The 17809-nt window shown below is 44.6% G+C and overlaps 1 non-coding gene across 1 annotated transcript; it reads right to left on the reverse strand.

The window, feature by feature from the left end:
• Window positions 1–4134: 4134 nt before the first annotated feature.
• On the reverse strand, window positions 4135–4286 carry LOC122482185. Its single transcript, XR_006297002.1, has one exon. It is a non-coding gene; the product is annotated as a U12 minor spliceosomal RNA (small nuclear RNA).
• Between the last annotated feature and the right edge of the window lie 13523 nt (window positions 4287–17809).

The raw sequence follows: 17809 nt of genomic DNA on the forward strand, positions 1-17809 counted from the left end.
TGTTTTGAAAGCCAAGATTTTAGCAACAATTTAATAGGTCAGACTATGAATAACATGTCTTTCTCTGTAATCTTCTATATTTTCCCCCAAAATGCCAGTTTCAAAACTAGAAAAAAAAAGTTATCAAAAAATGCCACTAAAAAACAGAGGTTTGGGGCACCTGGGTGGCTCAGTAGGTTAAGCGTCTGACTCTTGATTTCAGCCCAGGTCATGATCTCCTGGTTTGTTAGATTGAGTCGCACATCGGGCTCTGTGCTGACAGCACGGAGCCTGCTTGGGATTCCCTCTCCCTCTCTCTCTGCCCCTCCCCCGCTCGTGTGTGTGCATGCACACGCTCTCAAAATAAATAAACTTAAAACAGAGGCTTATATGACTCACATATGTTATACAAGTATTAATGCATTCCTTATTATATTACATGATAATCATATACCATAACAGCATGACAAATAGAAGTCCAGGATGAAGTAATGCATGCTAAAAATTTTGCTTTTTAAATATTTATTTTAAAAATTATTGTTTCAAAGTTAATAGAATAGTGATCTCTTAATCACTATCAACTTAAACTTGGCATTCTAGATAGGGAGATACGCTGAATAAATGATGAGGAGGGGTTTCATGTTGCTTAGGGTCCGCTCTATGAAGTCACGTTTAAAGAAGCACAGTCCAGGGGCACCTGGGTGGTTCAGTCAGTTAAACTTCCAACTCTTGACTTCAGTTCAGGTCATGATCTCAGGGTTTATGAGGGTTTATGTCGGTCTCTGCTCTGACAGCGGGGAGCCTGCTTGGGACTCTCTATCTCCCTCTGTCTCTGCACCGCCCCTCCCCCTGCCTGTGCTCGTTCACTCTCTCTCTCTCTCTCTCTCTCTCAAAATAAATAAATAAACATTTACAAAATAAATAAACAAAAATAAAGAAGCACAACCCAACAACCAATAGTAATGAAAAGGGAACTTTATTCTTAGCAGGTGCACCTCAAAGCACAACAAAAGGGTTAGAGGTCATAACCCGCCTCAGTCCCTTCTGCTTCTGTTGAGGAAGCTCCTGTCCCTTCCTAATTCTGTTGAGGAAACTCTCAAACACCAAACTCTTACTCTCTTAACACCAACTCAAGCATCATTGTTTCACTCTTGCCAGAATTTTTTCCTTGTGTGGCTAAATCTAATCTCCCTCCCAGCCATCAGGGTGTTCTCGTCCTTCATGATTAGAAGGTAGAGCAGGCGCGGGAGGTGGGGAAGGGACCCGGCTAATAAAGGATTTTCTGGAGCAAATAGGGGAAGGTGGGGTACTGTAAACATTTAGGGCTAATGAGTTTTGTCCCAGGAACAGGCAACTCCACACCGCCAATGGGTTGTGATTGGATCCCTTTGATGGGTTACAGATTAATTACATGGAGAGTATTAGTCAACCACTGTTCCTGACTTCATCGTTACAAGCTGTGAATTTGGTCAAGTACTTCCATTTTTGAAAAACAAAATGTCGCAGGACAATACAGAAAACCTAGCCTTGAAGCCTTTTATGGAATAACAAAATTCTGACAACACCCACACCCAAATCACAGTTTCTAAGGAAGAAATGCAGAGCCCGCGAAAATACTGGACTGTCACCACATCATAAAAGAGTCAGCGACTTCGAATTCCAAAATCACTTTTTTTGAAGGTAGGAAGAGACCTATGCTATTAACCTGAAGTTATTAATAGTTTTCCACTGTTAAACGGTACCAAGAATTATGACTCATTTAATAAAGATATCATTTCACTGACATTAATGGCACGCTCAGGGCTGTAAAAAGGCAATGCATGTTCCCTTTAAAAAGAGAGTCAAGGGGCGCCTGGGTGGCTCAGTCGGTTGAGCGTCCGACTTCGGCTCAGGTCATGATCTCACAGTCTGTGAGTTCGAGCCACGCGTCGGGCTCTGTGCTGACAGCTCGGAGCCTGGAGCCTGCTTCCGATTCTGTGTCTCCCCCTCTCTCTGCCCCTCCCCCGCTCATGCTCGGTCTCTGTCTCTGTCTCTGTCAAAAATAAAAATAAAACATTAAAAAAAATAAAAAGAGAGTCAAACTCTTGGCCCCAAATATTTGGTGTCTTTCAAACTTTTAGAGCACCTTATAATTCATTTGGTCTGATTGTATACGTAGTAATTATAAGTAGGTAAAAAAAAAAAAAAAAATCACGTTTCCACTGCACGAAACACAACAAGACTAAGTGGGAAGAATAAGATCCTGAAAAACAACTAGATCTTTTTAATCTGTCCCCGTGTTGCCGCCGCAAGCTAAAATTTGACATTTCACTTAACAGTGACAAACTGTTTTTAATAAAATGGTCGCTACTGCCTCCGAGTGGCAGGTCGTTTTCAGAGTTTAAATTTCATTAATTTCAAGTCTTCCCAGCCTAACGGGAGAGAATTTTGAGACTGACGGCGTATCTATCGTTGCAAGTTTAAAATCTGAACGTGATATTGTAGTTGAAAGACACGAAGAGTATTGTCCTGCTTACAAAAGCGTACGAACAACTTGTTAAGTGTGTGAGGTTGGCTGGCTTTGTCCATAAAGTCTTTGCTTCCACGGGGAAGCAGAGGGCTCTCATCTCTCACTGTTTTCCATCCAGGTAATGCTCCTTGACATCCACGTTTTGCTGGTGGCACTTTCACCTCCAATCATGAGAAACACTGAGCCACCAGGTATATAGGACTCATCACTCACGAAATGCCTCTGTGGAGAGAAAAGCATTATTTTAAATCATTAATGCATCAAACTGGGATTTGTCTGTTGCCGTTTCTAATGGCAGAGGGGTAGGGCAATTTAGTGCGTCAAAATAAAGCTTTGTTTCATGGTTCTGAGGACTGGTCTAAGCAAGTGACATGACAAGTAACCGTTCCTCCGAATTGCGCGTAATTGTTGAAATCAGCAGCCCACGATATAGTTTGCCCAAATCAAACCCTACATAATTAGTACATTGGATTTGGATTATATGGTGGATCAAAGGCAAGTCTGCCCTTTTTTCCACTCTGAAATGAACCAAATGCACACAGGAAAATAAATAATAATGGCGACTCAGTCCTCAAGGAAAATCGAGAACACTAAAAATGCAAATCATGGAGAGAACTGGGAACTTTGGGAAGAGCTGGCAAAACACAGATTTCTACCTGGCGATGAAACATCCATGAATGAGCCAGTGACCATTAGTGTGGAACAAGAAGTGAAAGGGCGAGCCTACGCCGGCCGACTCCATCTTGTTCTGTGCTCTCCACCTTGAGTGACTATGTCCCCGACATGACCCCTTTTCCGGGAAAATCGCAGAAACCTCAGATCGAGCCTCCTCCCCTTGAGTAACCTCCCGCTCACCCATTCAAACTTCCTGATCAAAACACAACCAGCGACTTGCATAACAGGACTCTGACCCTTCCCCAGCCAATCGGCTGCCCCTAGACCCCTATAAAACCTTTGTGCTTTTGAAACTCGCTCTCTCTCCCCGGTATCTCACCGCTGCGTCGGTGCAGGTAGGGGACTGAGTTCGAGCTAGCTCGAATAAAGGCTCTTTTGCTTTTGCATCGGACTCAGCTCCCTGGTGGTCTTTGGGGATCACGAATTCTGGGCATAACAGAAGATCCCTGTGCATGGCTGGGCTGGGGATACAGACACCCCCTGGCAACCCACTTCACTCCATGGAGTGAAACAGGTAAGAATGGTAATAAATAGGGGCGCCTGGGTGGCGCAGTCGGTTGGGCGTCCGACTTCAGCCAGGTCACGGTCTCGCGGTCCGTGAGTTCGAGCCCCGCGTCAGGCTCTGGGCTGATGGCTCAGAGCCTGGAGCCTGTTTCCGATTCTGTGTCTCCCTCTCTCTCTGCCCCTCCCCCGTTCATGCTCTGTCTCTCTCTGTCCCAAAAATAAATAAACGTTGAAAAACAAAGAATGGTAATAAATAAATGAAGCAGCCAATCCAGGTATTTAGGAGACAAAAAAAAAGGATCCAAAGAAAGCCCAACAAAAATAATAAAGATAAAAGTAGGAATTAATACATCAGGAGACTAAAGACTGATAGACCCAAAAGAATGAATCCAAGGGCTTTTTTTTTTCCCTTCTCCACCTCGTTTATCACCTTCATACCAGTCTACTCTTTCAGGGTTAAAGACTGACAGGCAGATCACCAACCCCAAGGCACCCCGCAAAGCAGGCGGGTCACCCCAGAGGCAACCTTTACCCACTCAAAAATTTGTGTCACATAAGCAGTGAGGATTCGGGCATCATCCGAAGTCATCATGTTTCCCTACTTGTAAGTTTAAGGGATCCAGCAGTTGTTTCTTTAAATACCAAACGGAATTGTAAAAATTTAGAAAAACGATTGTCTAAACCGGGAGTTCTCAACGTGGGTGATTTTGCCCGTCCCCTTCCCTAGGGGACATTTGACAATGTCTGGAGATATTTTGGGTTGTCGCAACAGGGTAACAGCTGGTGTTACCGGTATCTGGCGGGTAGAGAGGTAGGGCTGTTGCAAAACAGACTCCAATGCCAGGATAGGAAGGAGTAAAGCTGGAGGAGAAGGAGGAGGACCTTATGCTTGCCTGGGCCTCTACTACAACACCAGGACAGGCCCCACAACAGAGGCCCGTTTGGCCCAAAACATCAGTGGTGCCAAGGCTGATCAACCCTGGTGTGATCGAATCAGTAAAAGCGGTAGGAATTACATATGCATAAGGAGGATGTAAAAATGATCTGGCTCAAAGATATTTGACAAATTACGGAACACTCTGCTCAAACCTGAGCCAATAATTTTGAGAGTCTGTATGTAACTAATGACTTTACCAGAAAGTGAGAATTACCAAAAGACAGTGTAGACAGCACAGAGCTTCTAAGCCAATTATCATGGAAGAAATAGGGCAAGTTGCAAGAAAAGACAGTGAGAGAATGAAAGGGAAATAATTCTATCACCATTTTAAGGAACAGATGGTCCCAATTTAGTTTAAATTGTTCCAGAGCAGAGAGTAAGGAGAAAATCGTCCTTTTTTTTCTTTGACTTTTTTTTGAAAATCAGAGTTAACAAAGAATACCCAAACCTGACAAAGAAAATGCATGGAAAAGACAATTATAGGGGAATCTCAATTATAATTATCAATCTAATAGAAGAAAATAGTAGCCAGAAGATTCTGTCAGGACTTGAAAGCAATAACACGTGATGTTAGGTGGGATTCATATTAGTGATGAAAGTTTCAACATTAGAGAATCTAATATAATTTACCATTTTGAAATCTAACTTAGTGCTTTAATAAATCATGGAAAAATAGTATGATCATCTTTATGATTTCTGAAAGGCAATTGTCAAAATTCACAATCTGAGAAAAAATTCAACATCTGTCCTTTAAAAAAAAAGAACATGTAGATATTTTCATATCATGATTTTATCTACCATAAAACTCCCTACAAGATACACATAGACACATTTGTATATAGTTATGTTCAGTTAATTATGAATGCATGTATTAAATATACGTTTTTCTCCTAATGTGAACATAAGGAAAAGAAAGTCTCTTTCTCAAGATAGGCTATTCCAAATATCTCATAGCCTACGGTACAGAAATTATTTCTGTGGGCACATGACTCAAACGGAACCAAGCAAGTGCTCTCACCTACAATTGTAAGTTCCACTTGGAAAGAGGCTTTTTCTTCTGTGGAATGTCATTAGTATGACCTTAGATTTGTGACTACAGAGCCTGACCGAAACTCTAGAGGTGTGCAGAATCCAATGGGATGTATTTACGAAAAATTGTTAGAGTTTTGGTCCTGCTAAATCAGAAGGATACGTAAAGAATTCAGTACAGAATCAAAGTTAATAGTTCACTGAACCCAATCAAATGTTGAAAGCATCTGGGTAGGGGTTTGTATCTCTAATCTCATTTTAGAATTAAATAATGTATAATTTGAAGAGGGCTCTAAGGCCATCCCATTGGCACACATGGACTGGAAGTCTCTCTTGGTTTAACGGTCATCAAAGAGGGCTCTGTTTGTCTGTCTGGATGGTGAGAAACATACTTCCAGCATGCTACACCATCTTACGCCCTGACCAAGACTTCAGGTTATATACAACCTCATTAAATATGGAAAAAAAGCAATCTGTACTCATTGGATATTTGAAGCATTGGTAATGCATAAGAGAATCTGAGTACTGAACAGATGAATCTAGTCACTCCAAAGTAAAAAGGCATTTGGGTAATTGATTTAGACTTGTGTTTTTAGGATGAAAGGAACAAGAGAAGTTGACTCCTGTTGTGAACAGTGTAAGAACACTTAGGAGAATTTATGATTCCCCAAATGTACAGTTTATTGTACGTGATTTATCAGAATAGTATCTAAGAACTTGGGAAGGTTTGTTAATCAGACATTTGAAGGACTTCAAAGGAAATTAAATATATTAAATTTATTAACGCAGTTTAAATGTTTAAGGAAATTTTATTAGCTTATACAAGCACTCTTAAAAGTGACTGCTGAAATTTGCTAGGTTTATAAATAGATGATAAGACTTGTAATTTAATTTGTAAAGCATAAAGAAGAATTGGGCTTCATAGAATATAGAATTTGTAACTTACTACAGTCACTAATGTGACTAGAAAAGAATTTATAACTTATTAGAGTTATGAATTTTACTACAGTCACATTTTGATTTTGTTTTGCTGATTAGGGTCTCAGTAATCTTGAGTACAAACTCCCCCTCAGCCCTTAATGGGATCAAAACACTCCCCTTGCGGCAGAGAACACAAGCACCAGTCTGAAGGGCCCCCGGGGCCATTTGCTACAAGCCAGGAAGTCTGTCCAGGAGTAAGGTCAATCAATGCAGAAGGCAGGACCCAGAGATGAAAACATGATGTGTTTAAACCCCTCTATCCCACCGTTGCCTGAAGTCTGACGGCCCTGAATTTTTGTGAGTCAATACAATTCTCCTTTATGCTTAAATATGAGTTCAGTTTTTCCCACTTGCAAATAAAAGCTCAAGTGTTTGCAGCTCCGAGCGCCTCCCCTCTTGTGACCTTTTCTCTTCTCCCGGCTTTGACATTGACGGGTGATGTTACGGCAACAAATACTTGACCTTATGGGTCAGTTTTTCCGGACATAGGTAAATTGTTCACAGTTCATTTTTAATGTGACTAGAAAAGGAGCAGGCAAGTTTCGCACTTTTAGCATGTCAGTGGAGCTCCTACAATTGAGAGGATAAAAAAGATAGGACACCCAGTAGGAAAATGGACTTGAATTCTATGCAATTCACAGAAGAAAACTGACCCCTCACTAGCATCAGAGAAAGGCAAAGGTAAACAACCCTGAAATACTATTTTAACCCATCGGATTGTCAAAAGTTTCAGAACTTTGATAAAACCATTTGTTGGTGAGGATGTAGAAAAACACGAACTCTCATGCATTGCTCATGGAACCACGTGTGCTCATTTGGAGAGCAATTTGGCAGGATTTTGTAAAACTGAGCACACCAGTACCCTCAGACACAGTTTTTCTACTCCTGAGTCTATATCCTCCAAATATTCTCTCTCAGATGCCCAAGAGACCATATAGTAGTGTGTTGAGTACAGCGTTGGGGGTTCCAGAAGTTAGAAACCATGAATTTGTCCATCAAAAACTGTGAAAGTAAAGGGGCCCCTGGGTGGCTCATTCAGTTAAGCGTCCGACTTCAGCTCAGGTCATGATCTCACTGTTTGTAGGTTTGAGCCCCGCATCAGGCTCTGTGCTGATGGCTCAGAGCCTGTAGTCTACTTCGGATTCTGTGTCTCCCTCTCTCTCTGCCCTTCCCCCACTCACGCTCTGTCTCTCTCTGTCCCTCAAAAATGAGTGAACGTTAAAAAAATGTGAAAGTAAAGTTAAGGAAAACGCGCCCCACACATACAGTAGATAGCAGAACAAAGCACAGGGGAAGGAGGGAGTCGGCTGTACATACGGCAACATGGACTGATCTCAAAACTATGGGCTGGCTGGAAAAAGAAAGTAAGAAACAGAATCGATTTGAGGCACAATACCTTTTAAGTACATTTTCTAAAACAGAAAGCAATACTATACGTTTGTCATGGACACACATGTAAGGAAACTTACTGAAAGTCATTTGGGAAAGCATATAGTGAATCTACCAGAGGCAAGGAAAAGAATGAGACTGGCGACCAGGAGTGAAAAGACAGGAAAATAAAATAAAATAAAATAAAATAAAATAAAATAAAATAATAAAAGAGGGGGACTTCAGCAGAGAATGATGGTGATTACGTGCCATGAAATTAGGAGCATGATCGGCTCGATTCTATGTATCTAATAGATCTTCATGATCATAATGTGGAATTGAAAGAGGAGTGAACTGAAAGCCAATGGAAATGATATTTCCCCCAAAGGAAATTTGGGCACATAAGCTCAACGGAATGGCCAGCAAGCATTACTATTTACCGTGGATGCTAACCGTGGAGTAAAATGGAAGTTTATGAAATAATATTTTGTGGCCATGACACAGGGGAAATAGAACTCAGAATTACATAAAAAACTATGATTGCAACTTCATAAAAAGGAGGAAAATGCACGAGAGCACGAGGAAACAGAAACAGTCGTGAAAAGAGGGGGATAAAGGAGTGACATTCCCCATAATAAAAAAAAATCATTAAAATATTTTTGAAAATAATTTTTGAAATTAAAATATTTTTGATACTAAAAGCAAGAATCCGGGGCGCCTGGCTGGCTCAGTCGGAAGACCGCGCGACTCTTGATCTCAGCGAGGTCACGAGTTCAAGCCCCATGTTGGGAGGGTGTAGAGATTCCTTAAATAAATTAAAATTTAAAAAAAACACACACACACATTAAAAGAAATAAAAAACAAGAATCCCATCACAATCGGCCTTCTTGGAAGCCAAATGTTTGTTTTGACTTGCTTGCTTATTTGGTTTCAAAAGTGTGGTAGCTGGCCTTCCACAGGTCTCCAAGCAATCCCTTCAAGTATTGAAGGTCCCGATGCTGAGAAAGACCTCGGAAGGGATGGGAAGAAAGGCGACAACATGTTGACACCTGCTCTAGCTAGACGCGCTTACTCGCGTAGCCACAATGTCATTTTCTGTACCCTTCTGCGTATTTGAAATATTTCGTAATCAAAAGCAAAAACAAATCAGCGTGATAAAAATGCAGATTGCTGAGCTCAGGAACCTGGCCTGGAGGAGCCACGCAGAACACTCTGGTTCCTTTCTCCATCCATGCTTTTATTCCTCCTGGAGCTCCGTGGCACCTTCCCGGAGGCCTCAGGCATACGTCCTCTCTCACCTGTCACCCCCTCTCGCTCCCTGCCCTGCTCGTTGCCTTTTGCCCGCCACCGGTCTTGCCCCGCCGCCATTGCTCAAATGGTCAAGCTCTTGCTGGAACCCTTGGCCATTTTCATCCTTCTCAGCGGATGGCGGAGCAGACCTATCCATCTGGGGTTGAAGCTCCGGGAGGAAGAACAGACAAGAAGCAGCACCAATGGCAGCAGGCACCCAGGAGCTGGGTCCTGGTGTCCCCTACCCCCTGGAACAGGGTTGACCCCATTGCCACTCCCACTGCAACTACTACTGACCGCTTTGAGGCAGGTGCCCCAGGCATCTGCACTTTGTTCCTGGCCCCTGGGGCTTCCAGATATGCCTCTGGCCCCCTCCCCGCCCCCTCCCCCTGCTGTGATTCTTGGGACGTTCTAGTAAAAGGGCTCAAATGGAACTTGACCACCAGCAAGAGCCAAATCGGCCTGAGAGCAGCCTCTGTCCTAGTTCTGCCTGGAGGAGACACCGTCTGTGGTCCCACAGGCTGCGGGAGCCCTTGAGGGTGGCAGCCAGGGTGAGAGAGGGAGGTGAAGAGAAACTTCGCCGCCGCCCTCCGCTGAACAGTTTCCTTGGCTTTTTTCGTAGCCTCTGAACAATCTTGCCTCACTTTTTGTTGCCTCCGGATAGATATCCCAAGACTCCAAACATCAAACAAGACACAAACGACGGCACCGTTAGCCCGGGATTACGGTAGGTTCCATGTCCTGCTTGAGTGCAGGGCTCTCGAACCTTGGATCTTTGTGTCACTCTTCAGATTCCATTGGTTCTATTGATATCTATCTCCTGCTGACTTCTCCTCCTTCTCCTCTTACTCGCCATTATCTATCTGATTGTCAATCACACGCACACACGTGCCGCAGCCATAGACATTTCCAGGGCTTCCCTGCAAGCTACAGAGGGTTGACGATCCCCTGCTTCTGAAAGATCTTCCAATTTCGTCGGGAGAATAAGAACCCCATGAAAAGTTGTCAGGCAACAAGTGAACGTGTGCTGAGCATCAGGTGAAAGTTGGGTAGAACCCCTGAGGGACACCTAAATCTTAGGGCATTTGCAGCCTCCTTGGACGGTGGTGAAGACAGTTGTCTATCACCTAACCAGCTGGAACTCAGCCCTGGGCTTCAGGGAAGTTGAAACGTCATTGGGAAGGCTCAGAGGTCAAGGTGGTCATGGAAAGCTTTTAATGATGCAAGGATTCTTCCCTTTTGGCCACTCAATGGCTAGCATTTTTTCAGAGCTGAAGGTTTCAGGGCTGTAGTTATATGGAATAAGAGGGTATGATTTCAGGGAGAGCCTTAGACGTGCTATCCCGGCACTAACCCAGAAATAAGTAATTATCCCCAAGAAATCAACCTTGCTCTGAGGGAGGGATATGCTGGACAGACGGCAACATGGATACCACATCCCCAGGAAGCGCTAATGAAGGTGGTATCCAAATACCATCACAGAGCAGGTGACGGACTCCCATCGTCCCAGTCTTGCTCCCACACAAGTGCCGACGAGTCACGCGAAAACAGACGGTGGTCATTTTTTTTTTAATTTTTTTTTCAACGTTTATTTATTTTTGGGACAGAGAGAGACAGAGCATGAACGGGGGAGGGGCAGAGAGAGAGGGAGACACAGAATCGGAAACAGGCTCCAGGCTCTGAGCCATCAGCCCAGAGCCCGACGCGGGGCTCGAACTCACGGACCGCGAGATCGTGACCTGGCTGAAGTCGGACGCTTAACCGACTGCGCCACCCAGGCGCCCCGACGGTACTCATTTTAATATGAGTCTCAGGATGTAATTTCTGGACTGAGTCCCTAATGTTTCTCCCCAGAAGACGAGGGCTAGTAGGTAGCTGCTTAGGATGCCATTCGAACTAACAGTTCAGATGCCCTCCTGGGATTAGGCAGCTCTTTGTTTTAAATGCCAGGTAGCTTGTATATTTTAGGTCCCTGGTGTATTCTTTACTTATCTCAGTTATTGCTGAGACCTAGATTCTTCTTTCTAACCAATAAAAACAAAAAGAGCTGGATTTGCCTCCTCCAAAGGCACACCCCTTCCATGCTTGGCAAAGAATGTTCCTGCTGAAAATTAGATAACAGCATGAAAAGTTATGGGTGCTGGAGATGAAGGACAGAGGGTGAGGACAGGGCTCAAATCAGAGCTAATAATAGACCAGGAAGGGCTGTTATAAGGACAACAGACTTTCATGAAGACACCCACGGACAGCCTTCAAGAAGCTGACAAATTAGGAGCCCCTGGGTGGCTCAGTCGGTTAAGCATCCAACTTCGGCTCAGGTCCTGATCTCACGGTTCATGAGTTCAAGCCTGGCACCAGGCTCTCTGCTGTTAGCATGGAGCCCACTTCAAGTCCTCTGTCCCCTTCTCTCTCTCAAATAAATAAACATGAAAAAAAAATTAAAGGAGCAGACAAATTACAGGGGCAACTGACAAGAAAGAAATGAATGAAAATCGCACAGGAGGTAAATAGCATTTAAATCCATGATCTTCCTATTGTGGGTGGTGGTGGGGGGAGGAACTGGTTTTGGGAGCATAAAAAATGGTTCATGTTCGTTTAGAATCAATGTGAAGTTTTTCCTGCCAGTAATATTTTGCTTACTTGAATGTCTAATGGTTGGGAATGCTCTCTCTGGATAAGATTTACAAAATATTTAGCCTTTTATTTTTTTTTTAATGTTTATTTATTTTTGAGAGAGAAAGAGAGAGAGAGAGCGAGCAGGGAGGGGCAGAGCGAAAGGAGACACCGAAGGGAAGCTAATCCATGTTTAAATGAGGCATGACATAATCAACTCCCAGCGTAAAAACACTTCTGTCTCTGATCACAAGGTGGCAGTCGCACCCTACTCATTTCATACAGATGCCGCCAAGCCTCAAGGAATTTGCACTCGTTAAAAAGGTGACGGTGTATATTGCAGGTGCACGACACCTTTTCCCAGTTCAGGCCAAGATTGTTCCAATGAAACTGAATCAACTGGATGAATCTTCACCGCACGTTACTCTAAAGGAAGCCTGAGGATTCTTGGCTTCAGTGTTGACCTTCCGGATTACTTCAACACACAGTCTAGGCTTCCAGAACGAGATGGAATCTTGAGTCCCTGGCATCGTCCGGGGCGGTTCGGGCTTGGAGAGCTCCAATCAGGCATGGTTTCTGGAAGCTTCCCAGATGAGAATAATCTAACCTTGGCAGTCGGTGGCAAATTACCAGAATGACAGGGTTTCTTTCAAGCCAGCCTCATTCTCTCCTGTTGCAGATGATGACAGAACGCCGGCTGGCCCGGCTTGAACCCAGTCTTCCCCCCAATCACACTGCCTCCATGTGGTCCCTTCTTTGACCCCTCACTGGATATCCTCCCTAACGTGTAAGTGGCTGTCATACTTGGAGAATGGTTTGGGACTGCCAGCCCTATTCTCTCTGGGGGGTAGCTCCTTACCCACCTCCCTTAACGTCATTCATGCTTGCTCTCTGGCCTGTCTCTTTCTGCTCCCAGCCTGCTCATTGGGTGGGGATGCTGGCATAGCCCACCCACTTGTTGAAGCCAAGCCTTAATTCCATCTTTCTTTAAAAAGTACATTTCGGGGCAACTGGGTGGTTCAGTCGGTTAAGTGTCTGACTTCAGCTCAGGTCAGGATCTCAAGGTCCGTGAGTTCGAGCCCTGCGGCAGGCTCTGGGCTGACGGCTCAGAGCCTGGAGCTTGCTTCCGATTCTGTGTCTCCCTCTTTCTCTGCCCCCGTTCATGCTCTGTCTCTCTCTGTCTCAAAAATAAATAACTGTTAAAAAAAAAAAAAAGTACATTTCAACGTGAGGCAATTAACGTGAGCCATGTTGAACAAATACCAGAATAGAGGATCATTAAGAGTGGGTGGCTCAGTCAATTAAGTTTCGGCTCAGGTCATGATCTCACAGTTTGCGAGTTTGAACCCTGTGTTGGGCTCTGTGTTGACAGTGTGGAGCCTGCTTGGGATTCTCTCTCTCTCTCTCTCTCTCCCTTTTTGTCTCTCCTCTGCTCCTGTGCTCTCTCTCTCTCTGTGTCAAACTAAATAAATAAGCTTTAAGAGTGTATATTTCTTGGGGCACCTGGGGGGCTCAGTCGGTTGAGTGTCTGACTTCGGCTCAGGTCACGGTGTCACAGCTTGTGCGTTCGAGCCCCGCGTCAGGCTCTGTGCTGACAGCTCAGAGCCGGGAGCTTCCTTGGGATTCTGTGTCTCCCCCTCTCTGGGCCCCTCCCCCACTAGCATTCTGTCTTTCTCTCTCTCCCTCTCTCAAAAATAAAGAAACATTTTAAAATTTTTTATTTTTTTAAATTTTTTTTTACATGTATTTATTTTTGAGAAACAGAGTGAGACAAAGCGTGAGCAGCGGAGGGGCAGAGAGAGAAGGAGACACACAATCCGAAGCAGGCTCCAGGCTCCGAGCTGTCAGCACAGAGCCCGACGCGGGGCTCAAACCCACGAATCATGAGATCATGACCTGAGCCGAAGTCAGACGCTTAACCGACTGAGCCACCCAGGCGCCCCTAAAAAAATTTTCAACGAAAACGGAGTACATATGTCTTTCAGCTCGATGAAACGTTGTGTGCAGGTACTTTTTATTCATTCAGTGCACAATCTTTCATTATTCCCTCCGACGAGAAGAATCTATAAACCATTCTGCACCCACCTTCTCACCAAGCTCATTCTCTCTAGCACTGCTGTGTTCTTTTAAGTGCCCCACGCCACCTCCCTTAAAAAAGTACCAGGCCTGGGGCGCCTGGGTGGCACAGTCGGTTAAGCGTCCAACTTCAGCCAGGTCACGATCTCGCGGTCCGTGAGTTCGAGCCCCGCGTCAGTTCGAGCTCCAGGCCATCAGCCCAGAGCCTGGAGCCTGTTTCCGATTCTGTGTCTCCCTCTCTCTCTGCCCCTCCCCCGTTCATGCTCTGTCTCTCTCTGTCCCAAAAATAAATAAACATTGAAAAAAAAAATTAAAAAAAAAAAAAAGTACCAGGCCCTTTTGTGGTTCTGGGGAGCCAGATTCGTTGGTGATCCTAATTCAGAAATTGACCGGCAGAATGAACATTCTCAGGCCCGTGACTAACCTAGCTAAAACAGCAGCGGGTCTGAAGGCTGTGAGTTCGAACACGCAAAGCCTGTGGCACAGGCCAAGCACAAAACGTGTCCGCCGTTCACGTTCTTACGGTTCTGTACTTCTGGCAGTGGTTCCTCCAAACGTATTAAGCGAGTCTTTTTATTCTGACGCCTTGACATCGGGGGCCTTGCTGACCCTGGAGAGACTGCGCCTCTCCAGGGTCAGCCGATTCCTAGAGGTAAAGACTCCCCTGAGAGCATGCCTTGCACATGCAAACCAACCGGCCCAGAGCCCACATCCCAACTACCTCCTTGCTGGCTCACAGGGGGTTCTGTTCCCCCCACCCGGCCCCCGCGGCCCTATTTACCCCAGAGACAGGTACCAGACAGCTGGATGCAGCCTGCCGAAATCATTCAAACTTGCCAGTCCGAAATCTGCACACCCTGCCCTGCCCGTTCCTTCCCAGAGAGACAACAGGAAAGGCTCCTGCTCACGCTTTCCCAGGCTCTTTCTGCCTCCTGACCGACTCTGGTGCGTCGCCACGTGGCCCTCAATTGCCCGGCATGTCCCCTCCTCTTGGGGACTGTGAGTAACAAACTATTCAGTAGCAGGCATCCCCTGATGATAATAAAGCCTATATTGCAAATATTATAGGGGCGCCTGGGTGGTTCAGTCGGTTGAGCGTCTGACTCCTGGTTTGGGCTCAGGTCATGATCTCATGGCTCGTGAGTTCGAGCCCCGCCATCAGGCTCTGTGCTGACAGGGCAGAGCCTGCTTGGGATTCTCTCTCTCTCCCTCTCTCTGCCCCTCCCAATCTTTCTCTCTCTCTCTCTCTCTCTCTCAGAATAAACTTCAAAAAAATATACCATTTTAACACAGTTCAAGGCAGCCTTGAAATAGTGATGATTTTCAATGCTGTTAGAATAAAATTCTCCCTATAGACACAATTGCCAATAAAACGCATAGAATTACTATTTAATATCTATTGTGAAATAAACACCCCATTGTGTGATTTGGGGCATACAATTTCGGACAGACAATCTTTTGCTTTCCTGATTTCACCACCACTTAGAGGAACCAGATACGAGTGTAACAGAAATAACAGAAATCACAGGACAGACCACAGTCACTGCAATTATAGAGGCACCAGGAAATCATGAGAGAGCTGTAAACGTGAAGGTTTATTCTAGAACGAGATTGCCATTGTGGATGGAATCCAACATTTTTATTTTCCCTAATATATTCCACATTTCTTGATTCCATGCAGCCTTTTCAATGCTAACGTGACCATGGCTAGACTTAAAAACCACTCTTTAACGAAGACTCACACAATTTAAGAACTAAACAGATGAACATAGGGGAAGGGAAGGGAAAATAAGATAAAAACAGAGAGGAAGGCAGAGCATAAAAGACTCTCAAATACAGAGAACAAACTGAGGGTTGCTGGAGGGGCGGGAGGGGGGTGGGCTAAATGGGGGATGGGCATTAAGGAGGACTCTTGTTGGGATGAGCACTGGGTGTTATATGGAAATGATGCATCGCTAAATTCTACCCCCGAAACCAGTACTACACTGTATGTTAACTAACTTGAATTCAAGTTAAAAAAAAAAAAAAAAAAAAAAGACGAACACTTTCTTGATTAATTCAAGTATACCAAGGTTACCTGACAAGATTTTTATGTTGCTACAAAGCAGATTATGACTCTTTACTGCATACAACTCCTTCTAAGACAGAAATAAAGCGTCAGAACTTGTTTATATATGGAAAACTCAATTATATACGTGAGCAACTCGTATTTGGTTACCAACTCACCAGGCCTAGTGACAACTTCATAGATGGCCTATCGGTTCAGCAGGAAGTTTATCTAGCAATGAAAATTAGCAGAAGGATTTAGAAAGAAAAATTTTTAAACCCTTCTGTTATATCATTTGACTGCCTTCTTAGATTATCTCTCTTTTCACTTAAGGGTGATTTTTATGGTGAATAAAATAGTACGCAGGTGTGAGCATTCACTTAACATTTGTATCAGCCAAGCATCCGCCTGTCCCGTGATGTCGGGAAGCCACCTACATCTCACATAAGATGACCACGGAGATTTCCAGAATAGGATCTCCAGGTGGCCCACGAAGACTTCTTCTTGAGGCTCACTCCCAACACTAAGTGTTCTTCCTGCCTTTTCTCGAGTGCTGTCTTCACCCGTTTGAGGTCAAAATAACCCTGACAGGACATGACTCTCCATCCATTGACCCCTTCCTTCTGCACCCATGCCAATACTCCTGAGGTCCCTGCTAACTCATCTGGTGCCCCCAGTGAATGAGACCCATGGTACCTCCGCTCTCAACTCTCAGGGCTGCCCCCGGGGATCTGTCCTAACAAACACACAACACCTGTGTACCATACCATGTGACCCCGCTTATATTCGTAAAAGAGAAATGTACCTTCCTACCTCCATTAACACTGGGTATGAATCAAAAAAGGTTTATTCTTCGGTACTACCTACTAGTTAATATTCTTTGTGGAGTCCGAGTAATAAGGATTAAAAGAGTGTATTAGATTTATAATATTAACATTTTCTTTAACAATCAATTTTATTCTATATCTATTTTTATCTATGAACTTTATATTTATCTATTACTGAATCACAGACTTACACATGTTTATTTTGCCTTGCCCTCACACACACACACACACACACACACACACACACATATACTCTACTTAATTTGGTGGGAGCTGTTGGGGTCGAAATGTAAGCATGTGTATAAACCCATGTCTCCCCAGAGGACATCATCTCTATGTGTTTCTATGAAAAGAGTTGAGGACTATGGTGTATTAGTTTCCTATGGCTGCTATAACAAATTTCCACAAACGCAGTGACTTAAAACAACACAAGTGTATTATCTTACAATTCCAGTGGCCAGAGTCCAAAATGGGTATGACAGGGCTAGAACCGAGACATTGGCAAGGTTGGCTCCTCCTGGGGGGCACGAGGGGAGAGTCCGTTTCTTTGCCTTTGTACCTTCTGGAAGGTGCCTGCACTCCTTGGCTCCCGACTCCTTCCTCACATTACTTCACCTGGTCTCCACTGTCATGCCACTTTCTGCCTCCCCCGTGGTCAAGTCTCCTTGTGCCTCCCTCTCGTAAGGGACGCTTGTGATTGCATTTAGGGTCCACCCGGACAATCCAGAATAATCTCCCCCTCTCAGGACCCCAACCTAATTACAGCTGCACAGACCCTTTCGCCACGTGCAGTAACAGTCATAGATGCCAGGGATTGGGGACTGGACATCTCTGGGGCAGACCACACCCAGTGAGGTAATGAGGGCTCGGGACTTTGGAGTGCTCCGACCTGGGCTCCACCAACTGGCTGTACCCCTTACTTAGACTCTGTTTGCTTCCGTTGCCTGATTTGTTAAATGGAGATGATAATAGTA

The sequence above is a fragment of the Prionailurus bengalensis genome, chromosome C1 (genome assembly GCF_016509475.1).
Source record: "Prionailurus bengalensis isolate Pbe53 chromosome C1, Fcat_Pben_1.1_paternal_pri, whole genome shotgun sequence".
NCBI lineage: Eukaryota > Metazoa > Chordata > Mammalia > Carnivora > Felidae > Prionailurus > Prionailurus bengalensis.